The 16,604-nt window shown below is 34.3% G+C and overlaps 1 long non-coding RNA gene across 1 annotated transcript; it reads right to left on the minus strand.

Moving 5' to 3' along the window:
* Nucleotides 1-11,386: 11,386 nt before the first annotated feature.
* Nucleotides 11,387-15,493, minus strand: LOC126697532 (uncharacterized). The gene is made up of 2 exons (XR_007646215.1): nucleotides 12,053-15,493; nucleotides 11,387-11,766 (listed from the first exon to the last, which is right to left on the minus strand). It is a non-coding gene; the product is annotated as an uncharacterized LOC126697532 (long non-coding RNA).
* Between the last annotated feature and the right edge of the window lie 1,111 nt (nucleotides 15,494-16,604).

A 16,604-nucleotide genomic window follows, 5' to 3' on the forward strand; every position in this document is an offset into this window, starting at 1 on the left:
CGCCATAGATTCTTGACTTCTAGATCGTCTTCTGGGCGCACGCGCCACCCTGTCGGCCTCCTCGTCCGCCGATCTACAAAACCTGAAATTATGGGCCTCAACCGAGCTTACACGCGCTACCACGCGCCTCCCAAGTTTCTGGCTTCTCCTCCACGCGCCGGCAACGATGTCACGCGCCTTCCACTCGCCGGAAAACTACTGCTGATGACGTCTGACGTCATCCGATGACGTCATCACTCCACGTCAGTAGCCATGCAAGCCCTCCACATCAGCCTTAGTCCACGTCAGCGACACGTCATCAGCCACGTCAGCAGTGTCGTCTCGTCAACACCACGTCACCTAGCTGACCGTTGACCCAGACCGACCCGACCCGGACCACCTGGATCTGACCCATGAGCACTTTGACTGTTGACTTTGACCTGGACCAGTTGACTTTGACTTTTTGCGTTGACTTTTGACCAAAAGTCAAAATTTCCAAAAGGGCCTATCTTGCTCAGTTTTTCGCGTAGATTCCGATTTTGGCCTCCGTTTCTTCATTTGAAGCTCCGAAATTGGACATTTGGCACATTCTTCATTGTGGTTTCTTCGAAGGCATTCTTCAAGGCATCTCCAAGTGATCTTCTCATGCTTATCCAACCTCAAGCCTTCATCGAGCTTCCGCCTTGAGTTTGAGGGAGGGTGTTAGAGATATATATTAGACATATTAGCCCAATGTAATAGGCCCAAGCCCATTCCTGCTTGTACTAGTAGTCTAGGGTTTAGTCGCCTATATATACTCATGTTAGGGTTCATTGTAACACAAGGAAATTATTGTACTACACTCTCATACAATAAAGATGTAGCCCTTAAGGGATTCCTCCGTGGATGTAGGCCATAAGGCTGAACCACGTAACCCTCGTGTTCTCAGTGTTCCTCATCTATGCTTCCTCTTCCGCATCTACTCTAGCATACACAACATGATATAACACATCGCGTTGCTAATATTTAACAGGTTTGAATCATTTTATGTTTGGTATTGGATCACGTTGGGTTGATTGAATTTTGATGTGGTTGTGTTTGTTTGATCCTGGACAGAGAAAATGTTGAATTGGAGAAGGACAAGGTAAAAAAAGAAAGATAATTGGAAAGATTAAAAAAAAAAAAGGTGAAAGAAGAAATATATTTGGAAAAACTAATATATATATATATATATATATATATATTAAATAATAATAAAGTACTGAATCTAATAAAGAATATGAATAGTAAGAACATTCATACCAAGAATATATGAATGCCAAAAACTTAAAAAAAAAAAAATCATTTTTGCCACTCATCCCACAAAAAAAAAATATTACAGGTCTATTTGGGATCCACTTATTTTATTAAAATTGAAAACTTTTTACTGAAAATACTTTAGATAATGTTAAAAATTAGTTGAAATAGTAACTCACAAATAGTACCAAAAAATACAGTAGGACCCTTGAATAATAGCAAAATTAAGTTAAATTGTAAAATAAATTGGCAAAAATAATTTTTGCCAAACAGACACTACATCAATGTTGTTATACTTAAATTTTTTTGGCAATTTAGCCATAATAAACTACCATTTTTAGCAATCTATTGTAGCTCAAAAATTATAAAAAATAATAATATTTTATTATTCCTTCAATTAAAATACTCTCTTTCTCTCTCTTCTTGTTCTCATTTTGGTTCCGAGATGGGTCTCATCTCGTCGTTCTTATCTCATCTCTCTTTCCCTTGTCATGAGTCACAGTGGTTCATGGATTGAACTGATTGGTGGGTCATAGTGTTGTTTTGTTTTAAGAGGAGGTAATGTGGTGTGAATCACACACCGGATCGGGGTGCGTCTTGTGGTTGCGTTGACGCAGAAATCAGATCAGGGTGTATTTTGTAGTTGTGTTAACATAGAGATCAAATCGGGGGTGCGTTTTGTCACAGAAATCAGATCGAGGTGGGTTGTTATTAGGGTTCATGGCTGGGGTGGGTTGTTGTTGGGGTTTTGTGGGTGGTGGTTGGTTATGCGTTTGTGGAGATGGTGAATGGTGGGCTGTAAGGGTGATCAGACGAAGAGAAAGGGGTGAGGGTGTGACATAAGGGGAGAGAGAAATCAATAAAAAAAATGAATAGTTTTTAGCTTAGATGTAAAAAATAGAACCTTTGATATTAGATAAATTGTAAAGTGTGTTGTTAATATAGATAAAGTAATGTTTTAAGTTGTTAAAAACTTAAATTTTTAACATTCTTGATGTGAATGCTATAAATTAATTAAAGTAAATTTTAGACCAAATTTAGCCAAAAAATTTTGAGGTTGATGTGAATTCTCACAATGAATTACTCAGAGTTACATTCCCTCAATTTACTTATTATAGGCTACAGCTATCTAATGAGCAGACTACAGGCCCTTCAGCCTTCGAAGTTTTTTCTAGGCCATTGACCCATAGAGGTTTCTTTTTGGGTCTAATTCGCAACCCATCAAAATTGTAGGTACAAAGTGTTTGTCAAAAGCCCAATAATAATAATAATAATAATAATCATCATCATAACGCGATGATCACACAGGAAAGAGAAGTCGGCCAAAAAGTTTTTTATTTTTTATTATTTTTTTATAGATATTTTTAACCTAGGGGTCCACTTTTAATAATATATTTATTATTAGATTAAAATACCAACTATTTTTAATATAGACAAGGATTGAATTTTATATTTTTTATTCAATCGTTAAAGATTTTATCAATTAAATTAACTAAAACATACCGATCGGCAAAAAAGTTAAAAAACTTTTTTGTATCACTCTCAGGTTGGGAACCAAAACTTGGCGGTGAGTTGGTGATGTCCCACACGAAAACGTCATAGTCACAGCCACTTTCCACATGTTCCAATCATTTACCACATTTCACAAAAATAATTCTAATTGGCCGTATAGACAAAAATTAAGATTTATATTTTTTATTCAATTATCATATATTATACCAGTTAAATTATCACAAACCTACGAGTCGGCCAAAAAGTTGAAATACTTTTTTTTATCATTTGCAGGTTGGAAACCAAAACTTGGCGGTGAGTCGGTGACAAAACGACATAGCCACACCCACTTTCCATGTACTCCAATCATCCACCACATTTCTCAAAAAAAAACCCCAACTGGCCAATCCCTCCCTTCTGGGACCCACAATAAGAGAATTAAAAGCATCCCAAACCTCCAAAAAAAAGGAGGGAAACTATTTACCAAAAAAACGTGTGGCCAAGATTCAAAATCAGCGTCCACGTGGCTAAAGTTGATTCACTTTTTATTGCCACCTATGTTACTCGTAACCTCAGGCTTTAGTTGCTTCCACCACACGTTTGGATAAGTCAATGTGCACCTTCCGGAACAAGCCAGAGCTTGGTGGGTCCAACTCCAAAAAATTCCCATACTATAAAGCCACTTAAAAAGAATCGCTGTGTCTCACATACTCGTCCGGATTCCAAACTCAAACCAGTACTTTCTTTTTTGGGTTACATTTGAGTCCGAACAGTAACAATGGAGGTGATAGTTGAAGAAGGTTGTAGAACTCCGAGACACAGTGAGTGTCAAATACCAGCGGATTTGGCATGCCCACCAGCCCCGAGGAAGAAGAAGGTGGGTTATGTGATGAAGCAGCGGGACCCGCCCAAGAATGGTTATTTTCAGCCACCTGATCTTGAGGTTCTCTTTACCGTTGCACCCAGGAGAGAAGCTTTTGCTTGGACTTGACTTGATTTTGAGTGAGTGTGTGTGTGTATGTGACTCACCTAATTTTAAGTAGGATCTATAGAGTTTAGAGAGGTCTGCAGAATTGCTTTTTTTTTTTTTTTTTTGTAAATTATATATTATGTGACCCCTTTTGTTTTTGGTTAAGTTAGAGAAACCCACGAATGGTCGAAGAAATATGTTAACAGTTGCAAATGTAAGTTTATTCGGTTGTTTCATTGCCATGATAAGATGGTACTAGTTGTAACTTGTAACTCAGGCTTTTAGCAGTAACCTTTTTATCTTGCAAAGTTATTCTTCGTATTATGTTTGATTTTTCTCTTTTGAGAGAGTTTCAGCAACTTATTATTTCGAAGTTGCAAGAGGACCATGGCTGGTGGATTTCTTTGTCTTTATCAAATTTGCTAGGTTGTCTGTAAATTGGATTGTAGGTACTGTGTGAACGTGATTTTGTACATCATGGGCCAACACAAGCAGCCTGTTATTAATGAATACAACATTCTGCGAAAAACTACCCTAGATTATAGGATAATTAATTTTGGGCTTAAAGAATAAGACTTGCTATAAGGTTCCCACATAAATAAGCCCAACCAAAATTTGGGCACGGCCTCAATAGTACCATTATTGGAACTGGTGAGGACAATCATGAAATGGGCAGCCTAGACTAGCTTGCTTAAAAACGATCAATGGCAGCCCGGCCTCAATAGGCCCAATCGAACCAAAATGACCGTACAATCCGAATAAAGTATTAAATTGGAGACCTCCTTGAGCAGCCAAGGCAAGCTTGTTTCAAAATTAAAAAACCAAAGGGCAGCTCAGCTATGAAAAAAGAGTTATATATATATATATATATATATATATGAGCATAACTTAGGTACAGTACTTAAGTGTTGTTTCATAGGTTCTCTTTTTAAAATTTTGCCATATAAGTTTTTTCTTATAGGATGAAAGTGTATTTTTTTAGTTAAGTAGCCATAGAGTTGAATCTTAAGAAGAGAACCGTACTATACCTAAATTTTGTCATATATATATATATATATATATATAAAGCTAAAGATAAGGGAAAATTTAATTAGATTCCAAATTAAGTTTCAACTATGGGCTAATTTTGTGTCATATGTTCACTTTTTTTTTTCTTTTTTTTTTTTTGTTGTTGTGCTAAATAAGTTAATGAGTGCATAATACTAAGAATCCAACGAAGACTTCACAACATCATTATTTTATTTAACTGATTTTTAAACCAAAATTTACCACTATAAATGTGTTTCTCTTATATTTATGTTGGGTACTTCGGTCTATTTTGGTCTTATTCAGTCTATCTTGGTCCACTTTAGTCCTATTTGGTCCAGTCGGTCCACTTCAGTCCTATTTGGTTCATTTTGTCCACTTCGGTCCAATTTGGTCTTATTCGGTCCTAGTATATCCACTTTTGCTCTATTTGGTCCACTCAATTCAATTTGGTTCACTTCGGTTCTATTTGGTCTATTTCGGTCCTACTCGGTCCACTTAGGTTCTTTTCAGTTTATTCAGTCTACCGTGATCTTATTGGTCCGATTTGGTCTATTCTGTCCACTTCGGTCCTATTAGGTCCAATTCAGTCCACTTCAGTCCTATTCGGTCCATACTTTTCATTTTGGTCTTATTCAGTCCATTAGGTCTACTTCAGTTCTATTCAGTCCAATTTGGTCTTATTCGGTCCACATTGATCCTATTCAGTCTATCCGGTCCAGTTTGGTCCTATTCTGTCTTATTCTATCTACTTTGGTTCAATTTGGTCCATTTTGGTTTATACAGACCAAAGACACTTTGGTCTTATTCTGTCCAATTCGATCCAAAGCTAAGAAACAAGCTAATTGGATTTCAATTAAAGTCTAATTTTCTGCAACATGTCTATTTTACTTTTACCAACCATTTTTTTGTCTAACTAAAAATAGTTTAAATTTATAAGTCATTTTTATAATATTATGAACATGTACCATCCGTTACTAACTAGATATAAATATAGGGGAATGATAACCTCTAGTTTTCAAAACTTCAATTTCCTCCAGTTTTAAAATAGATGAGTGACATGTGTATATAAAATGATCCAGCGGTTAGGAAAAACTTAACAATTTTTCGTATCTCTGTTGCCTCTCCCTTCAACATCTCTGGAGCCAAACTGATCTACCATACATCACCACTGTTCAACCCAAGACTACTGCTTCCTTCACCACCTCCATAAGGCCTCTTCGCCGCTGCCTTGCCGCTATCAAAAGCCACAGCCGTCGCATCATCAAGTCTGAGCCTCCCTTTAGATTTGTTAGTTTTTCTTAATCGTTTCGTGAAACCAACGCCACAGATCTCTTCTTTGGCCTCCGATATGCTAAACCCAAGAGTTCAAACTCCATCTTCCCCTACATGCGTTGCCACGCACAGTGGCCGTCGATCTATGCACCGTCACAATTTCTTCCTTCGACTGGTGGTTCGTGAAACCAATGCCATGGTTCTCTTTGTCAGCCTCCAATATGTAAAACCCAAGAAGCCGGCCTCCATCTTTGCTCTCACGCACCTCCACGTGCGGCCTGAAATTTGGCCGCCGATCTACGCGCCATCAAAGGTTGCCGTCGACTATTGCTCTAACTCCAACGAGCCCATGCTTTCTTCTTGCACTTTTTATCTTAAAAAGTCTGCTTTTGCATTTATTTATTAAAAAACAAATTGCTAATTTTCTAATCATTGGATCATTTTATTTACATGTGTCACTCACCTATTTTAAAACGGGAGGAACTAAAGGTTTTAAAACTGGAGGTGATCCTCTCCTATAAACATAAATATTATATATGTGTATGTTAATTGTGATTGTTTTTATTTGTACTTGCACAACTTATAATTTATAAACTAATGCAATTTATGACCAAGCACTAGAGAACTGTTTCTCAAAAAGAGGGAAAGAAAATGAAATTAAGGCTGCGTTTGACTCTATGTAAATCGAATTCCAAGTGTAAAATGAATATAAGGAAAAATGAATTCCCGTAAGGAAAATGAAATCTTGGTGTTTAGTTCTGCAATGGAAAATAGTCCGGAAAACGATTTCCGATGTTTGGTAACATTCTAAAAATACTATTTTCCTACAAATTTTTCACATTCTTTTAGCCATTTTCTCAGCTTCCAAACAAATTTTATAACAGAAAATATCAAAATATACACTTCACACAACCAAAAATCAAAATAAAAACATTTATTCACAACATATACATGATATACTCGGTGAGAGGAGGAAGAAAGAGTGAGAGATTGAGGGAAAGAGAGATAGATCAGGAAAGAGAGAGATTGAAGTGGATGGAGGATGGCGGCGGCCAGATCAGGTGGGTTTGGGGGTGGAGTGAAGTGGGCTGGTGGCGGCCTGATCGGCGACATTGAGCAAGAGGGAGAAGAAGAGTTGAGGAAGAAGAGAGAAAAAAGAGGAAGCTTGGCTGATGCGATCTGGGCGGTGGGGTAGCGTGATTTGGGTGGTGGGGGGTGGCACGATCTGGGCTGGCCGAAGCTTGGTTGGGTAGCCACTTGTGCTCTCTCTCTCTCTCTCTCTCTCTCTCTCTCTCTCTCTCTCTCTCTCTCTCTCTCTCTCTCTCTCTCTCTCTCTCGAAAATCATTTGAAGGTAAAATGAGAGTTGCATTGCTTTTACAGCTAACATGGGTGTTTTTACAGTCAACGTGTAATTGATTTTCCATTTAACCACATTTTTTGTTAGAGCCAAACACACACAAGAGTGTAAAAGTAATTCCTGAATTAGTTTTCAACTGAAACAAACGCAGCCTAATTGTTGGCACGCAAACCATTTTTGCATGAAAACTTAAAGAAATTAAAATCTTTGGAAAGCAATAATACGACCAGGTCACTGATACACTGTATATGAATGAGTGGCAGTTTGAATATATTTGAATTACAGCCACAAACACGGAAGGTGTTTCTTAGCTCGGTTCTTTTAATGGGTAGAATTATTGTACCATTGGGGTCGCAAAATTTTCACTGATTAAAGGGTACGTGATGTACTGAATGTCCTGTCTAGTGGGTTTCTTTGGGTTTGGGAACTTCGACTGTAGGCATTGGATACCCCTGTTCACTCTCATCTTTTTGGGTCCACTTTCACCCTATTATACTCTTGGCCATGTTTTATACCAACATTATTGTACTGCAAAAGTCTTGCATACTGCATACTTTGTGTAAAATTTTTAAAACAAAAGAGTTTTTGTAATACAGGGCTTTAATTGAAAAGTTTTGCCAAATTCTTGTATGAGTTTTTGTTTTTTAATTTTTAATTTTTTATATATGTTTTCAATGGAGATATTTAGAGTTCAAATTTCCACTATTTTTTTTTGAGAAATTAAAACTATATCAACAATGGTATTTTTATTTTTAGCCATGATAAATTAAAATTATTGTTACTAGAATTTTGATATAATCAGCATCTTTTTGTGTCCCTATTTTATGAATGGTTAAAAATATATGCGTAAAACAAATTTACTAATTAACCTAGCTTATTCTATTCATATTTTATTCAAATACTATAACAATATTAGAATTATAGTCTCATTTTTATTAGTCTTGTAATACTTCAAATGCTAATGAAACTATTTTGAAAAAGTTTTGAGTGTTTAACAAATTGTAATGAAATATTATTTTAGAGTTCTTGATTTGCATAGCATGGACAACAACTCCAAATTTCAGTTGTAGCCTTCAAGCCGCTCAATGTCTTCTGGATCCTAAGACGATAACACTAAGTGGAGAAATTACATAGTTCTTTGATGGACCATGTCACTTGTTTACCATTCCACTAAAAGACTCTCATTTGTTTAAAATTGCTGAGTCAATAATCAGTTTCTGTTTAAAAAAAATTTCTAATTCAGCAATTTTAAACAGGTGTAAGTCTTTTAGTGAAATGGTGGACCACATCACTTATCTACCATATGGACCTTATAATTTCTCCACTAAGTGGGCCCCTTTCTTATATTCAAATATTAATTAGAAAATGTTATTTAAATTTTGATTTTTTTTTTCATTTATATCTATTTTTCTTATTTTTAGAGATGTAAGCTACTAATTAAGTTTTTTTTTTCAAGGTTCTCTAGCATTTTCTTTTCAATTGATTTTATGGCCAATCCAATAAAAATTATGTGATTGAAAAATTTAATGAAATTATAATTCGAAAATTAATTTTTTGTTAACATCTAGGTTACTATTAAATAATACATAGAATTTTTGGACATGGATCATCTGGTAAAGAAAAAATGAAATTGAAGTTGAAATTTTATTTTAAAAATATAATAGATAAGTATGAAATGTAGTGGAATTATAATTTCCGTTTTGTTTCATTGAAAGAGATAGAAAGTGATTTAAAGTGATTTTTCAGTTTCTACATGTGGAAGATTAATAATTACTACACTCTTGACCTCCGAGAAAATTGTAACGGTTAGTCACACACATTCAATGAAAATAAAAATTTCTTTGAGAAATTTTTTTTATTTTATTTATTGATTAATATTTGGAACCTAATTAATATGTTCACATGTATAGAGATATTTTTATTGGTTAAAATTCGGGGTCTTTTTTATTTATTTATTTGGTGACCTATATTTCACTTAGGGGCCTTGTTTTTCTTTTACAGAAAATTACTTTTTATTTATTGGTTAATATTTAAAGCCTAATTAATATTTTCACTGATAAATAGATATCTCTATTAATTAAAATTTGGGGGTCTATTTTATTCAGATGGCTTAGGCGATTGCCACACTTGCTTTATACATTAAACTGGCCTTAATCTTCTTTAGTAAAATTACTACCGTGGATATTTGATAGTTTCAGCTAAAAGAATTTTCAAATTACTACATGAAAATCAGGCAATCCATTGTAAGCCAAAACAGTCAATAATTACATTGTACTAATCTTTTTTTTCTTTTTGGAGAAGAATTGTACTAATCTGTTTATCCTGATCTTTTTGTTTTTTTTTTTTTTGGGTTTTACCTCATTGATAATTCATCGTGTCAGGCTGTCAGCTTATCTATGGAAGAATCATTATCATGTATGTACCATTCCCAGCAGATCATTAAGGGACCACGACGCAATCAGTAAAAACTTAAAAAAATTCGACCAAAAAAAAAAACTTTGGTTTTATCTGCTTTATTGATATATAATTCATCTAGTCGTAAACTCAACTATGGAACTAACATTGTCATGTACCTACCATTTCCAGGTCATTTTTGTTTTACGGGACAGACTGAATAGACCAGTCACATTTAGCCAAATCATGGTGGAATTTTGAGAATATTTCTGCCACCCCAATCTAAATATGCTTTGTAATATGCACCATCCTGATCAGTTGTGTTTGTGTAACCCGGCATTGGATATACTCTTTATTGTCTTTCTAATATGATAATAACTAATGTAAGTGTTAACGGATACAACGAGGGACAAGAGACCAAAAAAAAGGAACTTATAATTGGATCCAATGCCAGCATAATCGATGTCCATAGTTTTTTTTTTTTTTTTGTTGGAGATAATGCCTTTCAAAGGTTCCAAAACTTGGTGGTTGGTGGGTTGCATGGCTTTTATTTTGTGGATGAATTACAAGGCAGTTATTTATTTATTTTTTTAATTACTTATCTCTCTTGTAATCAGCAATTTGAAGTCAATGTCTTAGTTCCATATCAGTTACAAAATATAGGATCGAGAGTAGGTTGTCATCTTATAATTTTCGAAAATTTTATTAACTTAAAGGTGAGAGAAAAGGAGAATTTAACCGCGCACCAAAAAAAAAAAAAATGGAAGAAGAAAGAAACTGAGACACCAAACAAACACTAAATATATTACAATAATTATGTGAATATAACATTTTTCACAACTATTAGATGTTTTTATTAGCTCAATTGGTGAAAGATTAGGAGTTCAATTCTTGCTTATACCAAAAATCGATTGATTTCTTGGTTAACAAGAGTAGATACTATAGGTTGAAACTCAATAAAAAAAATAAAAATAAATAATAATAATAAAAAGAATGAGTTTCGCAACAAATCATATCTGGCTGTTATTAAAAAAGCTGTCGCTAACGTAACATTACTCGTATTTTAATGGTTGAGTACGCAAAAGTCTGTCCATGCAACAAATAGTCTCAGATATCAGATCCCCCGCCCCTCAATTTTCTATTCAAGAACGTATTTTAGTTTACGTGGGATCCCACTTTGTATTCAAATCCAACAATGATGAAAGAATGTGGCGCTTGGAGGACTTAATCATTGAATATAGTATTGTGTTAGTTGATTCATAATTACAGTCAATTAGATTCTCTTCCATAGATGGGGTCATATTGCTATAACACTTGGCAACATGGCTACTTTTGGAGAGGTATATATCCAGACAATGACTTTAAAGAAAATTTTTCTTCATAAATCAATTTGATCAATTACCTCTCCTCTCTAGGCTCACCTTCCTTTTGATCCATCCATTCACTAAGTTGATTATCAAACTTCTGTCTTGGAACAGGTTAATGTTGGTAACTTATGGCATCACTGATAAGAAATTACTCATACCTGTTTGCTAAAGGGTATAACAAAGAAAGATTTTGTTTGCTGAAGGGTATAACAAATAAAGATTTTGTTTAAGCCAGTTGAACTACAAGCCTCTTAGCAAATTTATTTGTTTTTGTTTAATGCTGATGCTAGTTAAAAAATAAGTGAATAGGTACATGGCGAGGTTTTGAAGTGCTACACTGTTCGCTAACCAATCCAGAGAAAATACAATCACATGGCTTTCAAACATACAAGCAATGACATTGCTGGGCACGACTAAATTTAGAACAAGTGAGCAAAAACAGATCTAATCAGTAAGACACTCAAAAGTGCTCATTTGAACTAATTACTAATCAGAGTGACTCAATTAAATTCTAAATACTACAAAAGGATGGAATGGAATTTCTTCAAAATCTGTATAAAGCAAAGCGCACAGGTCCTCATTGAGCAGGCATCGTGCTTCATGCTGCAATGGATTGTATGATCAAGAGCAGCTAAAACAATTCAAGCATATTAGATCAATCAAAGTATGCATAACTAATGTATTATGCAACAAATCACACAAGTATCTTAGTGTTTGAAATTAGAAACAAGCTTTACTATGTACTAATCAAGTAATGTACCACACAAATGCAATTAGGATATACTTACCTAGATAGATGACATAAACAATATTAGAAAGTGAAACTAAAGAATCATTAATAGCTTTGGTAAATTAGGATTTAGGACATAATTCTCCACTGATATTTCAAAATGAGTGAAGTAAAAACTGATACTTACAAAATTTATTGAATGTGAACCACCATTAGACAACTAGCCATATATTTCAATTCTGACTATCTTCCTCTCTCCTCTCCTCCATCTCATTCCCTTCTATGATTACAAACATACCCGTATTAAATTTGATTTATTTATGAATTTTGCTCACTTCATTAAACTACAAGAATATGAGATGGCATATGTACTTTCATGGGAAGAAATAACAGTGCCAATTAATATGAATCACTTGAATGCATCCGCACCCACATATGTTATAAATGTAACTGTTCAGCTTTCCGCACATTCAAACATTCCTATGAATATAAATAAACAAAATCATAGCATGAAAAGAGAAAGATCAGATCTAAAGAAGCAAGATAGAGCAAGAGGGAATGATGTAGGATCATGTAATTCAAAGTGTGAATTTGGATGGACTTACTTATATAGACAGACTTATTTTATTAGGTTCATTAGGTAAACATGCATACAGCTGAATCTTGAAAAAGTTATCCATTAAAAAGTCTAAAATTTTCCATAAAAATTAGAAAGGGTTAAACTTGTTGTGAATAAATTATTTTACATATGTTTGCACACTCTCCTAAAGCAACTGGACTTCCAAGTTAGAAATCATGACTTAAAAGTCATAATTTCAGTTACATAAAATTGTGTAAAATAGTTTGGGTAATAAATACTTTTCAATTCGAAATATAATAATACTAGAGCTACTCGAACTCAGAGTTGATCTACTTATCTTAGTACACAAGTAGTACAAACTCTTGATTGCTCCTTGTATCCGTAATTAATTGCTGAAAAATTAGACCTCATATGATCACCAGTATTCCCATCACTGACTGACCTGTGTTCTCTAGTATAGAATTCAGCTTCTTTTTCCTGTCAATACTTTTGTTCTGGTTATACAAATTAAATATACCGAAATCAAACTCCATAGAACTTATAATTTATAAATGGCATCTTATAGCCAGCCTAGTGTAGTCAATATCAAAGTGTATAAAGAGACACAGAGAGTACGGGTAAGGAAATGGGAAAAGGTCATAAAAAAGGAGTGGCTTCAAATTGTAACAGCCTTCCACAGCCAAACAAAAACTCATTCTGGAGTGTTCAATAACCCATTTAATAAAATTTGCAATGACTCTAGCATCATTGTTACAAATAATACAACAAAGAAAGCTTTGCCAACCCTAAAAAGTCCATGATTGATGAAGACTAAGCACTCTCCTTCATGAATGTACACAAGATTGAAGATTTGAAAAAGATAACTTTAACATCGTTACCAAAAAATCCAAAAGTGTAAGCAAATCTTTAGTTTCATCCTTGAAAACAAAATTTTAGGGCCTATTTGGTAAGTGAGTTCAAACTCACATTTCTATATTTTATATAACATTATACACTTTTTCACTCACATATATTTCAAAAAATTTCAAACAATAATTCTCAAACTACTCTACTAAACACCCCTTAAAATTTCAAAAAGAGTTGAGGAAGATGTGAGCATTAAACAAGCACAACAAATCAAAAATGTTCCCCATGAAAGGGCAGCTTACACATTCAGATGCCAGAGGACAACCAATGGAACTCCATGATTTTTATGTACGAAACCAACAAAATGATTGTACGTTCTACTTGTTGTGTATTCCAAAGACATTAGAGAGAGAAGTAGTAAAAAGCTGGTCAATTATCTTAAGCTTGCGTAGATTGGTAATATATTAGATCAAAATAAACATCAAGACCCTGAAAGAAAAAGAAAAAGCGGTTCAAAAACATCCAAATATCTACTAACAAAAGGCACCATGATTTCTCTGTGTGACAATGTTCCACCAAAGTACAGACATACCTGCTGAGACCCAGGTGTTTCGCAGTACGGATAACCTTTTGAGAAAGGTTCAGAGAAACCACCAAATCCCTCATCACTGAAAAGAAAATCTTCAAACAACACAGATCACAGTATATTGCCATATGGATCATGTACAACCATTTTTAACACAACACGTTACAAGTTGAGGTTAGCCTAAGCCAACACAAATGACAAAACCCTAGCCTCATTCAAAGTTAACCTTACCAGCATTTGATGGACTAAAATATTTAGCCAATAGCAACAAAAGCTGCAGTTGCAACTATCAAAATTAGTGGTTTTAAATCCGTGAATGAAAACTTCTATAAAACATAAAATAGGGTTCTTTTTTTAAAACAAAAAGAGATGGTTTACTTTACCAGCAAAAAGTTTAGTCAATAACAACAGAAGCTGCAGTTTTTTTTTGATGAACAACAGAAGCTGCAGTTTAAACTATCAAAATTAATGGTTTTTAATTCATGAATAAAATTCTATGAAATATAAAATAGGGTACTTCTTTTTTCTTTTTTTTTTGAGAAACAAAATAGGGTACTTCTTTAAAACAAAAATAGATGGTTTACTTTTCCAGCAAAAAGTTTAGTCAATAACAACAGAAGCTGCAGTTTAAACTATCAAAATTAGTGGTTTTTAATCCATGAATAAAAAATTCTATGAAAATATAAAATAGGGTACTTCTTTAAAACAAAAATAGATGGTTTACCTTCACCAGTACTGTTGGTACCTTAATTATGAGACCGTTCTTCAGTAGTAACCTGTTAGTAAAAGTATTAGCCATTAATTGCCGCTGCAGCATCATCAAGATTCCCATTTCAAAGGCCATTTGAAGTGGACTGTGCAGAAAGCTAGGTGACCACACCCCACAAAGCCCTCAAAAAGTTTGTGAATCTTGATGATGCTCCATCCGCAAACAGTGACTGTATGTCTTTAAGATCTACTTTGTCATTCTCAGTCCATGCAAGAGATAGGGAAAGGAAAGGAAAAGAACCCTAACCCTAACCCTAAATCTGATCCCATGAATGAAAAGCAAAGAAACATAAAAAATAATGCATCAAAAATGTTCATACCCATGTTTAGGTCTAAGATTTTAATGAAAGACCCGCTTGGTATTTTGAAAAAAAAAAAAAACTCTTGTATGCATACAAGAAGAAAAGTTTAAAAGGCTAGGTAAGAAAAAAAGCTCACAAGAAAGGGAGAGAGAGGCATGAGATGGAGAACTGAGGGATGAAGAGAGGTGGTAGGGCATAAATATATAGAGTTTCTGTGAAGGAAAAGAAGGTAGGAGTATTGAATAAGAGAGGGGACTGTTTGGTGTCTCACAGATTTGTCAGAGAGAGTGAAAGTGAAAGAGAAAGAGAGAGAGAAATGGCTGTGTCCACTGCTCACAACAGTTATCCATCGCAATCCTAGCTACCAAATTTACCAAAAATTTTAATCCTCTCTGACTCAGTCCCTCCGCCAGAGATGTCAAAAGAATAAATACTAGGCATATATATCCAATCTCTCTATGAGAAAATATTGGTAAAACGAAATTTGAAAACTTACCCAGTAAATGTAATGGTCTACAAATAGTGTCTCTAATATCTTTGCCTGTGTTTGCGTCCTCCACAAGCATTTTCAAGTGGGGGCGGTGGAAATTGACAGGGCCTTGTGACCGTGACCCTGACCCTGACCCTGACTCAGCCACATATCAAGGGGGTGTCCCCCAACTCTCTCTCCCATTTAGGGTTTCAACTCCCTTGTGTTTTTTGATGCCCTCGTTTGCCACTTTTGGATGCTTTCTAAGTTTTAATTTTAAGACTACCCTCTGCTAGTTTATGTCCTCTTGTGGTTTACTTTAAAGTTTTGATCTTTATTCCTAATCATTCTTTAGTCTTATTAACTTATATAGTACATATAGCTGTCTTTATTTCTTATATTAATTGACACAACCTACCCCACTGCATTTGAATTCTTCTTTTTCTATAATAATCTACCTTTGGAACGATCTAGACTAATCTCTATTGGGATAGGTATGTTCCTGTAAACGACAATGTTATGAAATGTACTTAAAGTTTTGTTGATTTTATATAACACCTGTAATTCATCCGCAGCGTGTCCATGGCAATGAGTTTCCTCCCTTCCATCTTCTATAAGGTCATTAATTTCTTAATTTTCTGGTGATATACTTGCCAGTAAGCTGTTGAGACAGCCAATTGATGCTCATTTGTAATACGGTGATTTGAAGCCCAGTATTACTGCAACATTACAGTTTTTAATCTTTTATAAAGTTTATGACTATTTGAAACTCAAGGAAGTTCCCTAATAAATTTTTAATTTATGATATTTGCTCTATAATAATTGATTTTTATTATTGAGTCAAGATATCGATTAGTTTTTTATGTAGTCGATGTTCAAAATATAAATCTTTTATTTAACAAACAAATATTTCATTAGTTGCTAATTGGAACCCAAAAGTTTATGTCTTTAATTAAGAGAGTTTATTTATGCATATCTCAAATGGTCCAATTATGCTTAATTGGCAGTTACTGATTTTAATTTCTTTTATACCTTATTAGTCTTTATTATAAATGAAATTTTGCTATTTTTGATTTCATTTAAGTGATAGTCCAGTAATAATGACATCTTTTATGGTTGAAATTATCTCTAAAATAAAGTTATAATCTAGTGATAATAGTGTTTCATGTCTTTAGTTTAAAACCTATT

Source organism: Quercus robur, chromosome 8 (assembly GCF_932294415.1).
Source record: "Quercus robur chromosome 8, dhQueRobu3.1, whole genome shotgun sequence".
In the NCBI taxonomy this organism is placed as follows: Eukaryota; Viridiplantae; Streptophyta; class Magnoliopsida; order Fagales; family Fagaceae; genus Quercus; species Quercus robur.